The sequence below is a fragment of the Mytilus galloprovincialis genome, chromosome 12 (assembly GCF_965363235.1).
Source record: "Mytilus galloprovincialis chromosome 12, xbMytGall1.hap1.1, whole genome shotgun sequence".
Classification (NCBI taxonomy): Eukaryota; Metazoa; Mollusca; class Bivalvia; order Mytilida; family Mytilidae; genus Mytilus; species Mytilus galloprovincialis.
Window position 1 is genome coordinate 65,529,578 of NC_134849.1, and position 14,235 is coordinate 65,543,812.

Consider the following 14,235-nt stretch of genomic DNA (forward strand, 5'->3'; position numbering starts at 1 on the left):
CCCCCCCCAACTCCCTGTTGCCCCCAATCCAGACCCTCGTATATCAATGTGACAGATAGTTCCATTTTATAGTTCATCTAGCTGTTTTTGTCTTCAAAAAGAATATTTTATTTGTGTACTACATGTAAGTGTTGTTAATATACCATGCCCTCTCAGTCGAAGTCGTAATCTAATTTCAATGTAAGAAAGTATTCGAAAGCTTGCCTACCTGTGCAATATGTTATTAAACGGTGGCCAGATCGTCTGATTTAAATTGCACAAAAATACGACCACCTGATGGTATATGTATAAAACTAAAAAATGAACGAACAAAATGTTGTTTCAGAAATTAACCATGAAAAAAAAATCAAGAAAGTTTAATTAAATTCGACGAACGTTTAAAAAAAGTAATTGATAATGTAACAAATTTTAACTTTAACCTGTAAATGCAAAAAGAAATTCCTTTTATTCATAAAATACGGGAAAACTCATCATATATAAATTCGTCACTTTGCTCTCCATACAGTCATACTCGTTTGACCATAAACAGTTTTTGTCCAGCTACCGTAAAATTTTACGAAGGTTTGACAAAGTTATTGATACTTTCAAACTTTAACCGTGTAATGAACCTACATGTACATAGTTATATTATTGGCACCGTCAACGAAAGTTTGGACCGAAATGTCTCTTTCATTTTTATTTTATAGGAGGGGGAGGACAGGGGGTTACCCTTCTCCCTTCTCCCACCCCTCTTCTCCTTTCTCCTACCCCCGTTCTCCTTTCTCCCATTAGAATAAAACATCTCTTTTTGAGATATTTTTTCTTGAAATATTAGAAAAAATTTTAAAAGGAGAGATATTTTATTTTTTCTCCTTTCTCCAACTTTTTCTCCTTTCTCCCAGCCTTCCCCTCCTTTCTCCTACCCCTTTCTCCTTTCTCCCACCCCATTTCTCCTTTCTCCTACCCCCTTTCTCCCTGTCCTCCCCCTCTTATAGATGAAAATATTTTTTTTTACCAAATTCAAGTGTACGCCCGGGGGTTTTGACGTAAACGTAGCTACGCGCATGGTTTATTTCTTTTCATAACCATAGTAAATAGGTCGTTATATACTGGTAACGATAAATTTTGATAAATTCATATTTTTTTACATGTCGACTGTCGTTCTACATGTTCTAGAAAAACCAACTTTTTTTCGATTGAAGTCTTTTTATATTCACTTACTTTTCTGTGTTCTTTGGTTATATCTTAGAGTATATTTTAACAAAATCGTCTGTTTTTCCATTTCTTTCACAATTACAGGAAACCTGAGACTACTATAACACATAGTCTCAGAGGAAACAGACTTTTGACAGGGGGCGCGAAATCTGGTGCGCATATATTGTACAACTCGTTTCAGGACTTATTTCTCCGGAAAATCTCGTGATAAATATATCCGACAAGGTTGCAGTCGCAGTGGCGGTTCCAGGCTGACGAAGAGGTCGTACACTCCCCCCTTTGAACAAAAAAAAAGTTTTCATGTTACTCACGATTTATATGTTTTTTACAATAAAGTTGTCCAAAAAAAAAATCGGCTCGCTCCGCTCGACGGTATATAAATTCCGTTTTTGGAAATACCCCCCCCCTCAGTTTCAAAAATCCTGGACCCACCCCTGAGTCTAGTATACTAACTGATTCATAGTATTAAATATTGAACAGCTGATCTTTAAAAAAAAAGCCCAAATAAAATGCACGATGATAGGAGGGTTGAGAAGTTGGATGAGCCGGTCCTTCATTTCTATATTCTTTAATTTTTCTTACTTTTTGCCCATGTTTTGCTATTCTTTATATTTTAGCACCTCATTATTCTATATTCTTTTTTTTTTGTCCATTTTTCTCTATTCTTTATATTTTGTCCATTATTCTCTATTCTGTTAACCCCACCCACGTGACTCTCCTATAGATGGGCGTGGTTTTGGGGTTCTTCGGTAGTGAGCCAGAAGAGGTTAATTTCTGTTTGTATTTCTTTGCATTGGAAATATCTTCTGTCTCTCCTCTCCCTCTTCCTTTTAGATATATAGTTAAGACGACAGAGGCACATAACAAGTGTAAATGGCATTAATAAATTTATGAATGTAGATATAATAGAATGTGAGCTGAGTGATAAATGTTTTCATGGTAAGGCAGCCTTGGTAGAACATCCATGTAGGGACGATAAGCTGTATGAATATTATAAAAAAAACTACACGGACAATAACAGTAAGAAGATGACTATTTGATATTATGAGGAGGGGAGGGCAGAATGATTTTTTACTGATTTATTATTCCGATTTCAATTGATCTGTCGCTAAGCTCGCCATTTTTGTCAGCTCTTACCAGACCATCTTATTCATATTCAAAATCATCGGACTTAGATTCAGATGCTCCATACTAAGAATCACACAAAAAAGACACCAGTCAACCATGACTACATCCTTCATGGTCACATTCTTCAAACTGAAACAGCTACAAAATATTTGTGCATAACCATCCAATCAGATCTCAAATGAAATAAACATGTAGATAATAGAACAGCAAATGCAAACCGACAACTAAATTTTCTAAAACGTAACCTAAAAGAATCATCCAAACATATAAAAGAAAGGGCATACATGTCGGTAGTTAGACCCAAGCTTGAGTACAGCTCTTGTGGATTGGACCCTCACAACAAAAATCAAAACAATCAAATTGAGATGGTCCAGCGAAGAGCTTCCCGCTATACATGTAATAGATACCACAATACAAGCTCTGTCTCAAATATGCTCGAACACCTACAGTGGCCTTCATTAGAACTGAGACGAATACAGACGAGACTAGTGGTTTTCTATAAAATTACACACCACCATTTAGCAATATACTCTAAAGATCTTCTTATTAAATCAGACAGCAGAACAAGACATAAGCATACCAATCAGTATATAAACAAATTCAAACCAGTAAAGATTCTTACAAATTCTCATTTCATGCGCATACAATTAAAGTACCATGGAACCTACTTCCAACCTCAGCAATCCTTTGTACAAAAGTTGACGACTTTAAAGAGCAGATTTCCTAAACACTGTATAACATGTACATAGTAACAATCTTTTTTAATTAAATCACTGTTATATATTTTATTTTTTCTGTTCACCAATGTAACGTTATATTAGTGAAGAGTTTATTTCTTTTAAATTGTAAATAAGCCACGCATGCAACGGCACGTGCTAGTCAAAGTTGTGACGGAAATAAGAAGATAGATAGATTTATCACGTGATTAAATTAATTGATTGACTGGTGGTTGATTATTTTTAAAGTCCAGTGACAAATATTTGATGAAAGTTATTGAAAACACAAGTTCAAAAGTCAGGTAGATAATATAGAACAAGGGAGGTCCGGTATGGTTACAATCCATCAGAGTTCAAATGAAGTGGATTTAAGCAATTCGTAAAGGTACCCGTTCGGCCTTCAAGAATGACAAAAACTCATACCGTATAGTCGGCTATGAAAGGCCCGACATCAAAAATGTGAAACAATCCAAATGAAAACTATGACGGCTTTATTATATATAACAAAACAATTTACAAAAATCAAATATGAGTCAAAAGACATGAACCAACGACAACCACTTAACTACATGCTCCTGATTTAACACAGGCACTTATTTAAAGAATATGACAGGGTAAAACATGTTTTTGAACGCACAATCCTTCCATAAACTGAGACAGTGGCGTAATAGTACAACATAAGAACAAACTTTAAAAATTATGTAGATGAAATAGGATAAACTCAAAAGACCGGTATGAGACACAAAACAACTAACTTTAAGACAATAGACACAAAGCACTGAAATAAGAGTATATGCAACTACTAAAAAAAATCAACGCCCCCCCCCCCCCCAAAAAAAAAAACAACAACAAAGAACAAAACAAAAAACAACAACAAAGAACAAAACAAAAAACAAAACAAAACAAATAAATCTTGTTCTCTCAGACTAAAGTATCAATCAGTACAGAACTAACGAATTTAGTCATAACAGTCTGAGAAACGCCATGACCTTGTATACCTTGTATACAGACTAGTTGTCTCTGACGAAGAGTTGTCTTTGATGTAGAGTTGTCTTTGCTGGGGCGTTATCTCTGATTGAGATTTGTCTCTGTGGAGAGTTGTCTCTGTTGGAGAGTTCTCTGATAGAGAGTTGTCTGTGATAGAGAGTTGTCTCTGTGGAGAGTTGTCTCTAATGGAGAGTTGTTTGTAATAGAGAGTTGTTTCTGATGGAGAGTTGTTTCTGTGGACTGTTGTCACTGATGGAGAGTTGTCTGTGTTAGAGAGGTGTCTCAGATTGAAAGTTGTCTTAGATTGAAAGTTACCTCTGATGGAGAGTTGTTTCTGTGGAGATTTGTCACTGATGGAGAGTTGTCACTGATGGAGAGTTGTCTCTGATAGAGAGTTGTCTCTGTGGAGAGTTGTCTCTGATAGAGAGTTGTCTCTGATGGAGAGTTGTCTCTGATAGAGAGTTGTCTCTGATAGAGAGTTGTCTCTGATAGAGAGTTGTCTCTGATAGAGAGTTGTCTCTGATGGAGAGTTGTCTCTGATAGAGAGTTGTCTCTGTGGAGAGTTGTCTCTGATAGAGAGTTGTCTCTGATGGAGAGTTGTCTCTGATAGAGAGTTGTCTCTGTGGAGAGTTGTCTCTGATAGAGAGTTGTCTCTGATAGAGAGTTGTCTCTGTGGAGAGTTGTCTCTGATAGAGAGTTGTCTCTGATAGAGAGTTGTCTCTGATAGAGGGTTGTCTCTGATGGAAAGTTGTCTCTAATGGAGAGTTGTCTGTAATAGAGATTTGTCTCTGATAGAGAGTTGTATCTGATGGGAGTTATCTGTGATGAAAAGATGTGTCTGATGCAGGATTGTCTCTGATGGAGAGTTGTCTCTGGTTGAGAGTTGTCTTTTATGAAGAGTTTGTCTGATGGAGAGTTGTCTCTGATGAAGAGTTGTCTCTGTGGAGAGTTGTCTCTGATGGAGAGTTGTCTCTGATGGAGAGTGTTTCTAATGGATAGTTGTCTCTGATGGAGAGTTGTCACTGATGGAGAGTTGTCTCTGATAAAGAGATTTGTCACTGATGGAGAGTTGTCACTGATGGAGAGTTGTCTCTGATGGAGAGTTGTCTCTGATGGGACAGATATCTGTTTGGCAATCACGTATTTTTTGTATCGAGAAATGGTATGCATCGTTAATAAGAATGTTTAGCTTTAGAAATCCGTTTTATGACCCTTCGTATGTTTTGTATACAGAAAAATGAAAAAAATTGCATAACCATTACCTAAATATTATTGGCCTCGCAGATTTGAAATCACATAGAAAAGTTTAAGAAAAGCCTGACATTTGGTTAGATAATTGCATGCGATACTTATATAAGAACTGAGAAGATGCGGTATGATTGCCAAAGAGACAACTCTCCACAAGATACCAAATGACGAAGGAGTTAGCAATTATAGGTCACTATAAGATCTTCAGCAATGAGCAAAACCCTTCCCCAAATATTAAGCTGTAAAGGGTCTTAAAGTTACAAATGTTTCAGACTGGTCGAGTATTAGTTCAGACTTTAAAGTATTGTCTAGATTGTGGTCAAGTACAAATCAGTACATACAAGTATGGTTAAGATTGGGGTCAAGTAAATTTCCAGTAAAATTTAGACTTATTCAGAATGATCGAGTAATACTCAGTACAGTAGAGTACAATTACTGCTAATTTTAGACTTTCTGGTTTGTAATGATGGGTAAAAGTAAGATTTATAGAAAGTAAAATAGAACATCTCTATATCATACTACTACTATATATACCTACTGAAAAATATGCACAGTGTCACAGACTTTCAATACCTAAAGTAAAATGTAAATCCCGTAAGTAGTCAGTACTTCAATAAGACAGCAACCAGACAACAACACAAGGCCAAAAGAAAATTAAAAAGGAAAAGGAAAAGACATCTTATGATATGCATTTTTAGAGGGGGGCAGGGGTCCTGATCCTGAATTCCCGGACTTTAAAACATGAAATCCCGAGGTCCAGAATTTATAGAAATTTAAATCCCGCAATCCCGAAATTCGAAAAAAGAATAGCCGGATCCAGAAAGGATCAATCCCGAAATCCCGTGCTTGAAAACACCCGATCCCGGAGTCCCGTTAAAGGTCCCCCTTTTTTGTGTAGATGGACTAAATAACAGAAACACAATATTTCCAGTCATGTCTCAGCCTGTGTGCGATTGTTTTTTTTTCTTGTTTTTTTTTGTTTTTTTTTTGTTTTTTTTTTGTTTTTTTTGGGGGGGGGGGTATTTTTGTAGGCATATTAAACATAAATATGCACATCTGTTTTCATGTCATATCTCAACCTCCGTATGTTTGGTTTCCTTGGAAATGTTTTTACACGATATATTTTCTGGAAAATACGCTGTACTACAAAGACCGTGCAATGTCTTGAGAGAAAGCGAAATTCAGAGAGCACATTAATTGTTTGTCACATATGATTAGATCTCAAAGGGAGTTGCAGAATAACGGATACTGGCGAATGTCAAAATTGAACAAAAAAAGTTTGCAAAATTATAAAGAATAACAACGGAAAATAAAATAATTATTTAATACAATAGTGTAGACCATGTACTGAATTAAGAAATCATGTTATGATAGAAGAATTTTACAAAATAGTTAATTGAAGATTTTACAGAATAAGCGTTATATTCAAAGATAAAGAACATTTAGGTCCACACTTAATACGGACCCTTAAAAAATCGTTGGATTATCTCGGTGTTGCTGGTCAGAAATGAATAAAAAATCACTGGTCAATTTAAAGGTTGTTGTAAGTGATGCAATATATTCTTATTTTCCTGTCCCCCTTATGTAACTTCCAGTTTTATTGAAGTTTACATCCATACAAGCCTTAGTTTAATTTAGTTTCCTGTTATTACTACCCCCCCCCCCCTTTTATTTGTCGCATGTTATGTATCATGTACTGATTCTATATATACTTCGAGCACACATATGTACAATTATGGAACAATAACCATTTAGTAAACTTTTTAAAACGTTTTTGTAGACTTTTATACAATAAATTTTATACAGATTGAACAAAAAAGATATTAACAAAGATGTCAGTTTGTCTGCGTATTTTACTGTGAAAACGTTCTAGGATTCAAACTGTAGATGTTTTACGGAATAACTATAAAGGGGGACGGACGGACGGAAGGACTGGCGGCCAGACGGAATGACGGGCGGACAGACGTACAAGGGTAGTTGAGGAATGGGGGCATAAAAAAATATAGCTTCAATCACATCTTTTATTGCGTCGACTTGTAGACAGTAACCCTGATGATTTCTATTTTTAAGTTTTTACCACTTTTGCGTTCATGTACTTACAATGTATTTTTGTCTGAATTAGTAATTGTTTTAGATATGTATATTGATAATGAACATTCATGTATCATATTTTTTACAAAGTATAATTTCATTTTAAAATGTTCCATAAAAGAGGGTCTGATTGGGGTTTACGGAATATAGAATAATGGGCAAAAAATTGCAGAATAAAATGCAAAAAAGAAAAAAAGAAAAAAAGTATAATGGGGTGCTAAAATATAAAGAATAAAGAATATTGGTAATACTAAATAAAAAAAATAATATCAGATTATTACATGGCATTTTTCATATCGCATGTATTATCAGCCCTAGGTTCAATATCAGCCCAAGAGCCGCCATGGCTCGAGGGCTGATATTGACCGAGGGTTGATAATACATGCGATATGAAAAATGACATGTTATGGTCTTTTTATCATATGCTTCAACAATGTAGAAAAATAACAGATTCATGGATTGATCCTTTTACGTGGTTCCCAAACAGAAGTTCAAAGAGTGAAAAGTTCACGGACGTCAGACCAAAAATTTTATACATTTCGATATGAAATCTTTCTATCATATGCCTCAATAGAGAAAAAAATAACATTTTAATATGGACGAATCGACAAAAAAATAATTCAACAATATACATAATGAACATTAATTGTTTGGAATTTTTATTTTAAAGAAACTTTCTAAATGATGTTTCAGTGAAACTTCGAAAAAAAATGCATTTATTTAATATTTTTTTGTTTTTTTTTGTTTTTTTTTTTTAGTATTATTTTACACAATATACTTTCCAGTATTCAAATAATTGTAATGTACACTACTTTGTAATGTTTTTTCACTGAAAACGTAGCATTGAGGTGTATTTTCCGGAATTTGCCAAGTATCACCGGAATGCCATGTGATAACGTTACGGAAAGGCATGTGATAACAATCGAAGCATGTGATAAACTTTTCATATCAGCCCGCTAAGCACCAATTTGAAAAATATGGAATATACGTTAATTTAATGCTATTATCATACGGTAAAAATCATATGTTATTGAGTCTAAGTATATGATAATGATAATTATCCAGACTCTTATGATAAAAAGAATCTATCAATACGAAACATATAATCATCGTGCATAATCAACGAAATTATTAGCATGAGAACTTGACGTTATACATGTAATAAAAATTACGACGTCACGAATTTTGATGTTTTTTTTTGCCAAAATGTTGGATTTGCGTCGCTTCTACAGGGAAAACGAAGTCGGTAACCATATTTTTTGTTAATATCATCTAATTCGACAGACAAAGAGGAAGAAAAAAATGAATTTACCGGAAACCGAAAATTGTAGAAGAAAATAAAATTGAGAAAGGAAATGGTGAATATGTCAAAGCGACAACCACCCGACCATAGAGCAAACAACAGCCGAAGGCAACCAATGGGTCTTCAATGTAGCGAGAATTCCCGCACCCGTAGGTGTCCTTCAGCTGGCCCCTAAAATATGCATAATAGTACAGTGATAATGGACGTCATACTAAACTCCGAATTATACACAAGAAACTAAAATTTAAAATCATACAAGACTAACAAAGGCCAGAGGCTCCTGACTTGGGACAGGCGCAAAATTGCGGCGGGGTTAAACATGTTTATGAGATCTCAACCCTCCCCCTATACCTCTAGCCAATGTAGAAAAGTAAAAGAATAACAATACGCACATTAAAATTCAGTTCAAGAGAAGTCCGAGTCTGATGTCAAAAGATGTAACAAAAGAAAATAAATAAAATGACAATAATACATAAATAACAACAGACTACTAGCAGTTAACTGACATGCCAGCTCCAGACCTCAATTAAACTGATTGAAAGATTATGTCTTCATCATATGAATATCAGGTACAATCCCTCCCGTTAGGGGTTTAGTATCATACTATCATAAAATATATGAGAAGAACATAACCCGTGTCATGCCAACAACTGTTTTTTTTTAGAAATAAATGTGTTTAGTTCCGATGCAAAGACCCTATCAGTGAATCAATGTTAAAGCCAAAATATGCAATCTTTAATGACCTGACAACAGTATCGTAACTATATCCCCTTTTAATAAGTCTATTTAAAGGTTTTGTTAGTTTCTGAGGAGAATACTGACATTTTTGTGCTTTATAAAGAATATTTCCATAAAATTTTGGATGTGAAATACCTGAACGTATAAGATGTCTGCATGTTGAGTTATATTTACGAATTATTTCCTTATACCGGTGATAAAATTTAGTAAATGTTTTGACCAGTTTGTGATATCGAAAACCCTGGTGTAATAATTTTTCAGTAATACATAAATTTCTCTCGCTAAAATCTAATACATTGTTACATACACGAGCGAATCGTACAAGTTGAGATATATAAACACCATAAGATGGTGACAAGGGAACGTCACCATCTAAAAATGGATAATTAACAATAGGAAATGAAAAATCATCTCTTTTATCATAAATTTTTGTATTAAGCTTCCCGTTTATGATATAGATATCAAGATCGAGGAAAGGGCAGTGGTCATTGTTATCATTAGCTTTATTTAAAGTAAGTTCTACAGGATAAATTTCTTTAGTATACATACTGAAGTCGTCATTATTTAGAGCCAATATATCATCCAAATATCTAAAAGTATTGTTAAATTTTTGTATCAAATGTTGTTTTGATGGGTCTTTGCTAATTTTAATATAGATTTCCCCTATATATTCAATGTAATTTAGTACCCTCTCGGACCATCGGTGACATATACTTTTTGTACATTTTCTGATGTATATTTTCAATATCTAATTGAGTTCTATTTTTTTTTAAATCTATGGACTAGTTCATTTACTGATCCTTGACCTTAAGTGAAGTTTCATTTATTTGTCAGAGTAGGTTTTCTCGCTACATTGAAGACCCATTGGTGGCCTTCGGCTGTTGTCTGCTCTATGGTCAGGTTGTTGTCGCTTTGACACATTCCCCATTTCCTTTCTCAATTGTATTTACATGTTCTTAATGCTAATTGAATGAATTAGTGGTGTGACACCATACTGAGGAACCGTTTTACTCAAGTCAAAAATGGAGCACATGAGTTATCCTTTACGATATTATTTTCGTTGCAATTTAAGAAATGACTTTGAAAAAAAAATATATAATACAATTCAATTACTAATACGTAACACTCTGTCAACATGCAGTTTTCATAAACAGTAAATTCAATTAAAGTCAAGTTAAAGTAAATGAGCTATATCACATATTTTGGTAACATTTTGCATGCAACTTGGGCTCGTTTAACTACAATAAGGAAAAAAAAGAAAAGCATTTATCTATTTATCTGTTTTATTTTCTGAAACATTACGAAAGTTATCCTTTTAAAAAGGGTCACTTTTGTATAGAAACCACATTAAATAGACGAAAACGTATTTAAATTTGTCTTAAAATAATTAAATCGTCAATCACCAGTGCATAGATTTTTCTCAAAATTGATATATTGTTGATACATATATTTCCGTTTTAATGATGTTAAACAATAACACAGTTCAAAGTTTAAGTTTCAAATTTGAATTTCCGTCTTCCTACATGTTACTGTGTGTTTGATGAGAGGTTTCCGCTTCTCCGGGAATTTCATCTTTTTCATATGTCATGAATTGAAGTAAAACAAATTTTGATAACTAAACTATTCTTTTGACATTCATGTAATTATTCAGTTTTGACAGGGTTTAGAAATTTATCAAAACTATAAGATTAAAGCTTGATTGCCGCCTTCTGCGATAGGAGAGACTTCAGCAAACTAAGTCATTCTTTTTCTGACATATTGTCGCCAATGGAATCTTCCGGTTTTCATTGTGATTTTGTGTAATTCAAAAATCATTATAATATTTATTTCATTTATATATTTGCTTTAGACATCTGATTTATGATCCTTCCTATGTTGAGTCCTTCTTTAAAAACTTTTGATAATAGTAAATTTTTAAAGTTCTAATTTTTCCACGGTTGTAAAAGGCATTTAAGCATGGTTCTTAAAAGTTGACTTTTTTTTTAGCATTTTGAAGGAACATGATCATGCTTTCATATAATATCATATTTACCTTTCTGAGCAGCACGTTAGAAAAATCGCCTTGCTGCCTAAAAGGCCTCAGCTCGATGAGTAATGAACACAGGAAGAGAAAACATTTAGTGAAAACGAGACAATATAAAAGCACTGACGTACTGTTAACCCGGAAGACCCCATAGATATTGGTTTATTTCTTCATCTGTATACTTGTATAGTGCTTGGAACTCCTCAACCACAAATACTTGAACTGTATATTAAATGGAAGGGGGGAAAGGGGGGGGAAGGGGTCGATACATTGTTTTGATTTATGTTTTTTTTTGTAATTTTGAGAAGAAATGTAGGGCTATTGAGATCATAACAAAATTAAAACTGGTTCTTTTCATTTGTTTCTTTGTCTAGTATAAACATTAAATGAGGTTCTTCGCGATACATGTATTATCAATTCTTCTTCGTTCAGGCCCGTACACTCCAAAGAGAGTCAAACTGTAAACAAGCATCATACGGTTTTTATATATCAAAATTATCGGACAAAAAGCAAAAGCGGACAAAAAGCAAATTGCGGACAAAAAGCACCGTATCACTCGTTCTTTATATCCGTGTGTGCAGTGATGTAGAGCTTGTACACAGGAAAAAAGAGGTTAATTTTAATTGGTTAATTTCCATTGATGTTTTTTTTTATATGCAATGAAATGTTATGTGAACTTTTGTCTATAGTTCTGGAAAGGATAAAACTTTACTTATGCCAAGTATTTTTTTCAATTTGAAACAAAGATAGATTCTGCACATAATTTCGACTGTAACTGAAAATCGAAAAAAAATGCATGTATCTGTTTTATTTTCTGAAATAGTGAAGTACTTCTTTCAAAACAGATGCACATTTATATAGATATCACATAAAATCGGCGAAACACGTTCTTAAATATGTCGGCTTAGAATCAGTGAATATAATCTCCAATCACAAATTCATATATTTTTCTTTAACATTAATATATTGTTGTCAGATACATACATTTCTATTTTCAGATATGAAATAATATTACAGGTCAAAGATAAGTTTCAATTTCGATTTCCGCCTTTGTACATGTCCTAATGAGAAGATGGACCGTGTTTCTAGGAATTATCTAATTCTTCCGCGATAGATGAGGCTTTTCAAAAAGAATTCACTCTTTTCCTGTATGTACAATAATTTGAATATATATACTTATAAGTAATAAACAGTTGTTTTTATAAATTACACATTCAATGGGGAAATTTATTTAAAAAAATCATATGATGATACATTGTTGTCAATCAAATCTCCCGGTCGACCTTTCATTGTGATTGTATATTTTACAAATGGTTATAATAATTATATTAATTTCATTGATATTAGCTTTAGAAATCCGTTTTATGGTCCTTCCTGTCTTTAGTCTTTCTATAATAACTTTTTGAAATATAACATTTTAAAAAATTTTCTTAAAAATTGAAAAAAAGATCTTGACATAGTGAGGATAAATTATCATGCTTTTTTATTACTAATCATATTCATCCTTCTTAGCAGTACTTAGAAAACGCCTTGTTGCCTTAAAAGACATCAGTTCGGTTAGTAATAGATACAGGATGAGAAAATGTGTAGTGAAAACGAGACAATAATAAAAGTACTGACGCACAGTTAACTCGGAAAACCCCAAAGATCTTGGTTGGTTGCTTGGTCTGTGAAAAACTTGGAGAACAAAGAGAAGCAACGTGAGCAAATGTGGTTATATCCCATTATATAAACTTATTTTTTCCGTTCGTTGGATAACCTTTTTATCCGCCTTCCAGTATTAACAAAGGTATAACAACGTTCCTTTCCTTTTTTTATATGATAGATGCATCTATATGTGTCCTGAAATTTACAAAGAACAATACAATTATTGTTTATATAATAAAAAAAAGTCAAGTCTGATATGAAAAGTCTTAAACACGGCAATATGTCATAAGGAGACCTGTCATTAGGTTTGGTTAGGAGCAGACCTGTCCTTAGGTCTTGGGCAGACCTGTCATCGAGACTGGTCAATAGTACACTTGTCCACAAGTTTGGTGCAGACTTGTCAATAGGTCTGCAGCATTCATTAAAAAAAAATGACTTTAGGTCTGCTCTACTTCCGATGAAAATTTCTTAAGTAAACTTGGAAAGCAGTCAACATTTTTGTTAAACGTTCATGGGCAAATATTTCAGGCGCATTCAGGGTAAACAAAAAAATCAAATTAAACAAAAAACCTACCAGTAATTTTTTGCAAATTTAGAAAATTTGAATGAAGTGCTAAATATTTGAGCTGCCACTATAGATGGTAGATGGTTTGGTAGAATAAGTAATGTTTTCCTACTTCTGTCCCTTCAAAACGTTGCTTCAAAGTTATCGTAAAAATGGGCTAGTATTGCTTCATCAAACGATATCGATTTTAACACCACAATAACAACTTCGTACGGATCTTCGCTAATGATATAAACACAATAAGCTATGTACACATGGCGTATGCATTGCGGAACTTCAAACCAGAAATTATTGATTATTGTTTGCCAAAAAACCTAAAAAGACGTGGTGAAATAACCAAGGATAAACAGTTTACTAGAGTCAAAGTGAGGCCTTTTTCGTTATTTGTTGTAATATAGTTCGGGCCGTGTGTGTGCTCTTTTACATTGTTTCATTTACTGTCATCCCGGATCCTTTTATAGCCAACTAAACGGTATGAGTTGTGTTAATTATTTATTCGTTGGTCCCTGGTGGATAGTTGTGTTTATTGTTTATTCGTTGGTCCCTTGTGGATAGTTGTGTTCATTGTTTATTCGTTGGTCCCTGGTGGATAGTT

The 14,235-nt window shown here is 33.8% G+C and overlaps 1 protein-coding gene across 2 annotated transcripts in view; it reads right to left on the bottom strand.

Annotated features, from left to right (window-relative positions):
- LOC143054574 (uncharacterized) overlaps positions 1–11,520 on the bottom strand; it is a 111,032-nt gene extending 99,512 nt beyond the window's left edge. For both annotated transcript variants that reach the window (XM_076227594.1, XM_076227595.1), the window contains exon 1: positions 11,438–11,520. The gene's annotated coding sequence lies outside the window, so the exon portion shown is untranslated. The remainder of the gene's footprint in view (positions 1–11,437) is intronic.
- Positions 11,521–14,235: the final 2,715 nt, after the last annotated feature.